Source organism: Marmota flaviventris, chromosome 7 (assembly GCF_047511675.1).
Source record: "Marmota flaviventris isolate mMarFla1 chromosome 7, mMarFla1.hap1, whole genome shotgun sequence".
In the NCBI taxonomy this organism is placed as follows: Eukaryota; Metazoa; Chordata; class Mammalia; order Rodentia; family Sciuridae; genus Marmota; species Marmota flaviventris.
The window spans coordinates 88290330-88301810 of record NC_092504.1 but is presented as its reverse complement, the minus strand read 5'-3'; positions in this window follow the sequence as shown (position 1 = coordinate 88301810).

Genomic DNA, 11481 nt, shown 5'->3' with positions numbered 1-11481 from the left:
GGGTGGGCTCAGTGGATGGAAAATTACTAAAAGGGAACATCAGGAGTAAAGGGGATTCTGCCTAATCTGACTAAGAAGATCTGGCTAAAGACAGGCCAGGGTGATCAGAGACATCACCTAGGAATTGGTGGAGCATGAGGAAGCTGATTAGATACCAAGGACAATCAGATATCAAAGGTGGAGAATTCTTGATAAAATGACCTGGGAGAAGTTTCAGAAGCCTGACAAGAGTTTGGACAGGAAAAAATACGAGTCTCTGTCTAACAGTTGAAGACATTGGTGGCTGGGAAAATATGGAGGCTTAAGATTTCCAGTGTTTTGAGTGCCAGAGAATTGATGAAATAATACTCAAATTGACTGCTTTGAAAGGCAGCATTTATATAGAAGGTTAAAAGTATGAAAAATAATTTCATTATATAGTACTACATCTCATACCATTTGTCATATTAATTATAGGAGAGGGTGATATTAAGCTTGCAGTATATTGAATGTCTCATTTGTTCTACTATTGGAGAAATGACTAAGGAAATTAACTCCCAAATTGCTGAATATTATGTGAGTTACTCTGCTGCCTTACTGTCAAATGTTAACTGTCTAGAATCCTAGGGATAGTTAAAATCTTGTATGAAGGGTACTGAAATGCCACTGAACTAAATCCCCAACACCTCTATCTTGAGACATGGTTTCACTAAGTTGCCCAGGCTGGCCTCAAACTTGCAATCCTCCTGCCTCAGCCTCCTAAGTGAGTAACTGGGATTGTAGGTATATGTCACCATGCACGTCTGGGATATTTAAATTTTTAACTTATACTTCATTGACCTAAACTGGACATCTGGCCCATCCTAACCACCAAGTATAATCCAGGCATGTGTATATGGTAGAATGCTGGGACAATTTGGTGACCAGCACTACCAGCTGCTTTTCCTCCACCACATGTTTTTCTCTACCACATCACCACCATAACACTTTAGGGCTTCAATGCATATAAAGTTATATGTATTCTTAAGTAATAGGAAACTGGACAATGCTATCAGAAATAAATTATTATTATTATTATTATTATCATCATTATTATTATTATTTTGGTACCAGGAATTGAATCCAGGGGTGCTTAACCACTGAGCCATATTCCCAGTCCTTTTTTATTTTTTTGTTTTGAGACAGGATCTCACTCAGTTGCTCAGGGCCTCTCTTAGTAGGAGTACATTCTTTATATTGAAAATTTATGTGCAGGACAAGTGAGGTTATTCAAAAAATATATATAACTGGATGTAGATGCAGACTTTCCTCTCCTCTCAACCACCACACAAAGAGCTTTACTTAAGTCAGTTCATAGTGCATAGATGCTACGAAATGTTAGTTGAATGATTCCAGCAGAATTAAAGAACATTTTGGTTTCTTTGGTTCTGTAATATTCATCATGCAAAAATTGTTCCCCATTCTAATCACCTAGAAATAAACTATTTTATCCATTTAGTTTTTACATCCCATGCATTCATTTCAGATCAATTGCACGAATGGAAAACATCACACTCCTCTGTGCCTCCAAATCGTCTTAAATCAGAGCATATCTATATATTGACCACCAGATGGCGATGGAAGCCCAGCCACAGACCACCAATGAGAGAAAAGGAGGGTAAGACTTTCTCTTATGTGTTTGTTGTTTTGGCACTGGGGATTGAACTTAGGGGTGCTTAACCACTGAACCACATATCCAGCTCTTTTATTTTTTTATTTTGAAACAAAATAAAAATCTCTTAGGGCCTCGCTAAATTGCTGAGACTGGCTTTGAACTTGCTTGCAATTCTCCTGCCTCAGCCTCTGAGCCGCTGGGATTACAGGCATGGGCTGAGGAGCCTGGCTGGTCTTTTTTTTTTTAACTATTATTTCTGTCTGTGGATGTCACTCAATGGTTTTGTTTGTCTAGCATGACCACAGCCCTGGGTTTGATCCCCTATCACCAACAAGCTGGGATGGCGACCAGTGCTGGGTTCACAAATTCTGGCTACATCAGTAATTTACAAAATGGCGAAGAAAGTACACAAGCACACAGAAATACCTTTTCAAAATCCAGGACAGCTCTCGACCTTAGGGGTCCATTGAAAAGAAAGAGCTTGCACCTGGATTCTTTATTTTTATGGGTAGGGGGGGCACACAAAGGGAGGTTCGATAAAGTGTTCTTTCCAAATAAGGCAAGGGGTCAAGTTTCAGGGGGTTGAATCTAGCTTTGTGATGTCTTGTGGTCAGTAGATTGATTGACATCTTGGCAAGTCACACCCATCTCGGGTGCTGTGTGGGAACACACTCAGAGCGAGAGTAAAGTGTACATGTGTGTTGCATGGCCCAAAGAGCGTCCAAAAACAGGCACAGTCTTCCCATACGCTCAAATGCGCATATCTCTCTCACACACACACACACACACACACACACATGGATGGCCTGTGACAATCCCCAGCACGACAAAAGAAAAAAAGTAAAATTAATTGTTAAGTGGAAAAGGTCTGTTGCATTTCAGGACTTCAGATAGTGGTCTTTTTATAATCCCATTTCTTAATTTTTTAAATTTTTAAAAACTTTAATTTATAAGTCCTTAAAAGTTCTTTTTAATTTTAAGAAATGTTAATAACAAAGTATTTTTATTAACCTGTGAGATTTATATTTCCTGGTTCTTCCTTTAATGAAACAAAATTGTAATGACTACCATGGCCTTGGTAAAATTTTACTAAGGAATTCTTTTGTTGTTTTGTTTTGTAAGTTCTCGGTAATCTGTTCACTGAATCTAGGGAAGAAATAGAAACTGCTATTCCTCCCTGTGGTTGAAATATTTCATGCTTTTCATGCCCAACTGAGGCATACTGGAGAAAATTCTATAATGGACCTTGTCAGCTACTGGTAACTGGAACTTTGTAGCTAGACTTTTGGGAAACCTTCCTTTCCTCCTGTGTGACTTCTATTTCTCATTCCACTCACTAATGGGTGATCTTAGGGAATGTCAACTTTCTCATCCTTAGAATTATTTCTCAAATGTCTACTTCTTAATGGAAATAACATATTAATGTACATAGAACAATGCCTGGCACCTGCTAAGTGCTCTAAAAAATGGGAACAGTTACCTCAAATTTTTACCCTATTCTCAAAGTATGCTGAGAGCCATTGCCAAGTAGGAATGATGCATGGCAATTTCTTTGTCAGCCTACCCAATGTTGCTTAGAGGGAGGACTCTCCATTGTGGAAATGGGCTTGCCTTAGACCCAGGTCATTTGCAGTGACATTGCATGAATGTTTGAGAAAGGTGACCCTGCTCAAGGACCAGGGTGGATCCGGGTTTAGGGAGGATCCTGCTGGATTAGGGTGGGTCCAGGTTTAAGGTGGACCCTGCTGGGAATAGGGCGTATCCTGCTGCCTCAGGCACCCGCCCGCTCCTTGAGTTCCAGTTGAGTTCTCGCGGGATTCAGAGAGTATTTTGGGATGCAGAGCCTGGTGGAGGTGTGGATTTTCCCAGAACGTGCGTGTAGAGTGCCGGTGACAGTTCGAGAATAAAGAGTTGCTGTTGGAATCTACAAGTTTGTGTGGTGGCTCGGTTATTTTGTGCCCAGCCAGACTGCGGCAAAAGTAGACATGTGACATTAATTATAGTGATTGTGTAGTTATTATTTGTACCTAATCATCATGTAACAAAATTATGATGGTGCCTATTTTGTATAAAGATTTGTGCATATTTCCTATCAAAGTGTCTATATTTTGTGTCTGCAAAGAACTCATGTATTTGCAGACACCTCAATTTTTTGTTGCTTGAGTTAAATTGGCTGATTTTACAACAACAATATAAAATACATAAACACACAGAAAAGAAATGTTACCTTAGCCCAAAGTGAGTGTTTCAAAGCACATATTTTCCAAACTTCAGTTCACAGGGAAAACTTATAGATACCAGAACCACTTCCTTGTCCTGTGTTACAGAGAAAGTATACGGGTTATATGGTGTGGTTTCAGCTATACAACTTACAGCTCCACTGGAGTTCTGTAGAAAACAAAGACAGCATTTTTAACCTTGGGAAATAGACATACTTCACTCATGTCAGAAATCTCCTACATCCAAAAAGAAAAGTGGCCAAGCCTAGAGTGGGCTTTTGGATTAAGTTTGTGCAATCTACAACTAAAGTTCCATGTAATATATTTCTGTGGGGAGTCTCATTCAAAAGCAGTGAGTCTAATTTTGATAAATAGTATAAATCTTAACTATGAGTTGCCTTAAAGAAGTACATAAAGCTTTCTACAATACTTTCCTCCATCTTTCGTCTCTCTGAAGTTGCCTACTCATGACAACTGATACAATCCTCCACCTCCTCCTCCTTCAATTCCCCATCCCTCCTTGTTGTTCCCTCACAGCTCTGTGTCTCCCTGTCCTCTGCGTTCTACCTTCATGGTGGAAAAGTGAGCAGCTTCTCTTATTCCCCTGCCTACCAACCACAGCTGGAGGCCTCACACTTCCATCTCTCTACTTGACATTCTTTAGAATGCATATTTCTTTCCTCCTGCATGTTTTTCTCATGAGAAATTTTCTCATGGAGAATTCCTTGAGAATAAAATCCTCTACTTTGTTATGTTTAAAAGGAGAGAATCCCATGGGAGAAATTGCTATTTTAAAATAACCCTCTTCCCATTTGATCAGTGCTGATCAAATGATTGCACTGTACCTCATAAAAATGCATAATTATCATGTGTCAATTTTTTAAAAAGCTGTTTTGTAATGTTAATAATAACAAATGATATCTTATTTAGAAACACATACATAGACAATAAAGTTTTCGGCTTACTTAGTACATTGTGAAGGTTTGCTCATTTATTTTTCTGCCCTTTGGGAATGTGTTATAGTTTTTATAACAAAGTAATGAGAATATAATTTTACAACCATTTGTGCTGGAATGCATTGTTAATAAATGAAATAACATGCTGAATTCTCCTCTGAGAGAAATATTTTTCTTGAGATATTCAATAACACTGACATTTGACAAATCAGCAGCACACTGCTTCAAATAAATAATGACGCTTGACTTTAAAAAAAAAAAACCTCTCTCCAATCCCAGTTTCATGTTGATTAAGCCCTCTAACCATATGAGCTCCCTAGAATGTGATGACTATTAGTTTTAGTGCATTACATAGCAATTGCATATGGGACTGTACTTGATTTCTACTTTTCATTAGTGAAGAAGAAAGTTGTAACAGGAAAAACCTTTTTGAACAAGATTGTGAACCAACAAATTAAAGATATTATTCATTTTTTGAATAAAATATAGAGAAATAGAAGGATATTTAAATTATACTCAAGTTAGATATGCCTTTAAAAACGTTAGGGACATTAATAAAAAAAACTGTAATTACTAAACATATCAAACTAAACAAAATCCAAATGTCAAATAAAATCACAGGTTATAGAATCTAGAATTGGAGGAAGCATGTAATGGAACTTTCCTCCCAACGTGGGAATAGCTTTTCCAGGAATCCCAGCATAAGTACATCCATTCGTACTAGAACACATCTAACATACCAAAACTCAACCCGTTTGCCCATATTCTGCAGTATGAAGCAGAATAAGGGCAAACGGGTTGAGTTTTTGTATGTTAGACAACTTTCTAATATTTTAAGATGTGCATCATTTTTTCATGATCTTGTCTTCTCTAACCCAACTCCCCTAATTCTTTAACATTTCTCATATCCCAAACTGTTTTTAATTTTATTTTAGTTGACAAATAATAATTGAATATAATAATGGGGTACAATGTGACATTTTGATATAGGTTACATTATGCAATGATTAAATCAAACTGATTAACAAATCTATCAACTCACATGTGTTTATTTGGTGAAAACATTTAAAATCTACTCTTAAAGCAATTGCAAAACATACAATGTATTATTATTCATTATAGTCTCAACCCTGTGCATTAGATCAGTAAAGCTTATTCTACCTGTCTAGTCACAAATTTGTACCTTTGATCAATATTTCCCTTTGCCCATTCACACCCCTCCCCCATCTTCTAGTAACCCTCATTCTACTCTTTACCTCTCTGAGACTGACTTTTAGATTCTACATGTAAGTGAGATCATGTGGATTTTGTCTTTCAGTACCTGGTTTATTTGATTCAATATAATATCCTCCAGGCTCATCCATGTTGTCACAAATGACAGATATTTCCCTCTTTATCGAAGGTTGAATAGTATGCCATTGTGTATATACATTTTTATCTATTTATTAATGACAAATGCCTACATAAGTTTCATATCTTAGCTAATGTGACTAATGCTACAACTAACTTGGAAGTGCAGCTGTCTCTTTAGTATGTTGATTTCAATTCTTTTGGATATGAAATCAGAAGTAGGATTGCTGGATCATATGGTAGTTCTATTTTATTATTTATTTATTTATGTGGTACTGGTATTGAACTCAGGGGCACAGCACTCTACCACTGAAAACAGCACCCTTCCTTTTTTTTTTTTTTGAGAGAGGGTCTCACTACATTGCCCAGTGTGGCCTTGAATTTGTGATCCTACTACCTCAGCCTCCCAAATAGCTGGGATTATAGGCACAAGCCACTGTGTACCCAGCTTTACCTGTGTTTTGGGGATCAGACCCAAGATATCTCTCCAGACCAATGTCCCTCTGTTCTCCTCTGTAATATAGTTTTACAGTTTTGTGTCTCAAAAAATGTGAAGTCTTCAACCCACCTCGAGTTGATTTTTTTAAATACAGTGTATCACATATTAAAAGTTTTAAACATTCTTTGCCATAATACTGGTGCTTTAGCTTATCAATATTATTTTTAATGTGTAGTGTCCTCACTAATTGAATTAGCATGTTCAATAATATTTTTTAAAATCTGGTGTTTTTTGAAGAAAGAGTAGAGTCTCATATTTTTCCATGTAATTGAAGTTTATCCTTTCAAATAGTAATAAGCCCTTTTTTACTAGAAAATACCACTTTGCAATACAAAAATACAAAATACCATTTCTAATGATCTTTTGTAATGTCTACAGTTTTATAAATAAAAATAAATCTGCTGTCATCCCAGCTACTCAGGAGGCTAAGATAGGAGGATCACAAGTTCAAGACTAGTTTGAGGAAATTAGTGAGATCCTGTCTCAGAAAAATAAGATGAGCTGGTGATGTAACTCAGTGGCAGAGCTCTTGCCTAACATGCTCAAAACTCTGGGTTCAATCCCCAGTATCAAAAACCAAACCAAACCAACCAAACAAAAACCCCTGCTTTCTACAGCAACAGTAGATCAACTTTGCCTGCTTCCAGCAGATGGCACTGGAGATCATGCCCAATAATTTTGGTCTAGTGCAGCATTTCCCAGCCCTTTCATGTCATAGCATAGCTAGAAAATACAAGGCAAAAAGACAAATATGCTTGCAGCTAAAGAAGACTAGTCTGAGGATAACCTCAGCACTTCCCCAGCTATCCGAAGCTCTGAAGGAGAACATGTTGGTACACCATTTAATGAACGGCAGTCCATAGTATGTGTTGGTAATGTAATGCTTTGATCGAGATTACTTTCTTATTAATTTGGGGGCTAACATAGGGTCATGTTTTCAAAATGTATTTTACAAATATTAATTTGCAACATCTATATTGGCACAATAAGAATTTTGAAGGGGGTAGTAAGAATAGTGATTTGATGAAGCTGATAAAAGAACATTTAAAAATGAAAATTCATACTGATAAATATTAGAGTGAGACAACCCATTTAAAAGTAGAAACAGGGCAGACGCCACTTGCAGCAGACCCAGCTGTCATGCCGGGAGGTCTTTTCTCTGGGCAGGGCTGCCACTACCTCTGCTGCTACTCTGAGGTCGCTGCCACTGATGCTTGGAGGTCTCTTCTTCAATCTGCTGCCACCTGCACTGCTACTGCCAACACTGCTGCCACCCAGAAGTCACGGAATTCTTCTTCCCGGGTGCTGCTGCCCATGCACTGCTGCCACTGCAAACTCTACTGCCACCGATACAGCCATCGCCAACACGGCTGCTGTACCACAGAGATTGCCTGGATGATGCTGCCCCCACAGGCACAGTTGCAGCTGCTGCTGACCCACCACCTGCTGCCACCACCCACCATCACTACCACTGCTACCACCACCTAGAGGTCTGCTGCAGGGGAGACTCCAGGTTTGGTTGCATGGAGCCACACCCATCTTGGGATGCTGGCCGGGGCCTGGAGCCAGGGTGCCAGCAGGTTTACTGCCACAAGACCCTGTCTGGGAACTCCGGAGGGGAACTGCAGATCCAGTGTTGGGGTGCCTGTGGATTTGGAGGCACTGGGGGTCTTCCTTCCTGGCCTGTGTCTTGCTGCTGCATCTCAGGGTCACTCCTTTGCATGAGCATATCCTGGTGGTCTCTCTGCAAGTAGGAACAGCACTGAGATCTTGGGACTGCAGCATGGCAAAGCCTGAGGTATCTGAATCCCAGATCGGTGGGTTAGTGACTGGGTCTGCAAAGGCTAATCTGGGCCTGGTGACCCCATGAGATATCAGAGTCAGGGCTGAAAAACTTTTGAATGCTAAAGGAGACAGTTTGACTTTCCATCAAGATTTATTTTATTTTTCTATTTACTAATCTCTCTACCATATTTAGAACAGGGTGTTTTTTTTTATACATCAGTGTATGGAGGACAATGATATATGAATGGTGTTTTACATTTTTGTTGTATTCTTATGTCTTTAATTTTTTTCTCTTTGTTCATATTTTTCCTCTCACTTGTCTGTTTTCTTGGATTTTCATTCCAACTTTTCTCCAACCAACAGCCAGTCTCTGTCAGCTCCTCTTCCATGCTTCCTGTGAATTTTTGCTGCCAGCTCCGCTCTTCCTCCCTCAAGAACATCGCATACTACACTATTTCTGTTCTCTCATCCACCATTTGAAATTGTAAACTGTTTTAGCAAATTTTCTGTTTTTACTATAGATAGTTATTGAACTCATCATTTTGGTTTAATGCAAGAAAGCAATAGACACCTTAGTGGGAGCTATTAGGTTTAAGGCTATATATTATTTATACCGGGTGCTGTTGATATTGGTCTCACCATTAAAGGTAAGGCACCGGAAACCTTCAGGGACACTATAGGCCTACAGGATAGAATTTATGCTGCCTTAGATCCATACTGTTAGATGGGAAAACACACAAATAACATGAAAAAAGAAGGGACTAAAGCGCCCCAAACAAACCAAGTGGCTCCAACAACAGAAGCCACTGATAAGACAGTAGAAGAAATGTCCAAGAAGGAGTTCAGAAAGTATACAGTTAAAATTTATCTGTGAAGTAAGGACAGTGTAAGGAGTAAAATCAAAGAAAAAAATATAGGAAGTGAAAGAGTTAGAGATTGTGGGGGAAAAAAACAAGCAGAAATCCTAGAAATGAAGGAATCAATAAACCAAATTATAAATTCAATGGAAAGCATCGCCAACAGACTAGACCACTTGGAAGACAAAACCTCAGGCAATGAAGACAAAATATATAATCTTGAAAGTAAAGTTGACCATGCAGAGAAGATGGTAAGAAATCATGAACAGAACATCCAAGAATTATGAGATAACATGAAAAGACCAATTTAAGAGTTATCAGAATAGATAAAGGAGCAGAGAAACAAACCAAAGGAATGCACAATCTTTTCAATGCTATAATAGCAGAAAATTTCCCAAATCCAAAGAATGAAATGGAAAATTAAATACAAGAGGCTTATGGGACCCCAAATGTACAAAATTACAGCAGACCCACACCAAGACACATTATAATAAGAATGACTAACACAGAGAATAAAGATAAAATCTTAAACTCTGTGAGAGGAAAAAAATCAAATTATATATAGGGGGAAACCAACTCAGATCTCACCTGATTTCTCAACCCAGACCCTCAAAGCTAGGAGGTCCTGGAATAATATATTTTAAGCACTGAAAAAAAAATGGATGCCAATCAAGAATTTTATATCCAGCAAAATTAAGTTTCAGATTTGAAGATGAAATTAAAACCTTCCATGATAAACAAAAATTAGAAGAATTCACAAGTAGAAAGCCTACACTATAGAACATTCTCAACAAAATATTCCACGAGGATGAAGTGAAAAAAAAAATAGTGAAAACCAGCAAAGGGAGGATCTACACAAAGGAATATTCAACCAAAGGAGAAATTAAGTCAAATTAGTCTGTCTTCAAGAGACTCATCTAATGCGCAAAGACATCCATAGGCTGAAGATGAAAGGATGGGAAAAACACATCACTCATATGGATTGCATAAACAAGCAGGGGTTTCCATCCTCATCTCAGATAAAGTAGCCTTCAAGCCAAAGTTAACCAGAAGAAACAAAGAAAGACATTTCATATTTCTTTTTTTAATATTTATTTTTTAGTTTTCGGTGGACACAACATCTTTATGTGGTGCTGAGGATCGAACCCAGCGCCCCGCGCATGCCAGGCCAGCGCGCTACCACTTGAGCCACATCCCAGCCCTATTTCATACTTCTTAAGGGAAGTGTATATCAGCAGGACAAAACAATTATAAATATGTATGCCCCACAAAATGGAGCATCTAAATATATCAAACAAACCCTTCTCAATTTCAAGAATCAAATAGACCACAACACAATAATACTGAGTGACGTTAACACACCTCTCTCACTACTGGACAGATGTTCCAAATAAAAACTAAATAATGAAACATAACTAAATAATACAATCAATAATTTAGACTTAACAGACATATATAGACTATTTCATCCATCAATGAGCAAATATACTTTTTTCTTGGAAGCACATGGCTCCTTCTCTAAAATAGACCATATGTTATGCCACAAAACAACTCTTAGTAAAAAAAAAAAAAGCCCAGAAATACCACTCTGCATCCTATCAGATCACAATGGAATGAAATTAGAAATCAATGATAAAATAAAAAATAGAAGCTACTCTAACAAATGGAGACTAAATAATATGCTATTGAATGATGAATGGATAGTAGAAGAAATCAAGGATGAAATAAAAAAAAATTCTTAGAGATAAATGAATATACGATACAACATATCAAAATCTCTGACACACTATGAAGGCAGTACTAAGAAGAAAGTTTATTGCATTGAGTGCATTCATTAAAAGAATAAAAAGACAACAAATAAATGACCTAACACTACATCTCAAAGCCCTAGAAAAATAGGAACAGTCAACACCAAAAGCAGTAGAAGAGAGGAAACAATTAAAATCAGAGCTGAAATCAATAAAATCAAAACAACAACAAAAAATTTTTTTGAAAAAATTGACAAAACAAGAAGTTAGTTCTTTGAAAAAATAAATAAAACATATAAACCTCTGGCCATGCTAATGAAGAGAAAAAGAGAGAAGAGACAAATTACTAAAATACAAGATGAAGAAGGAAATATCACAATGGACATTTCTGAAATACAGAAAATAATTATAAACTATTTTGAAAATTTATGCTC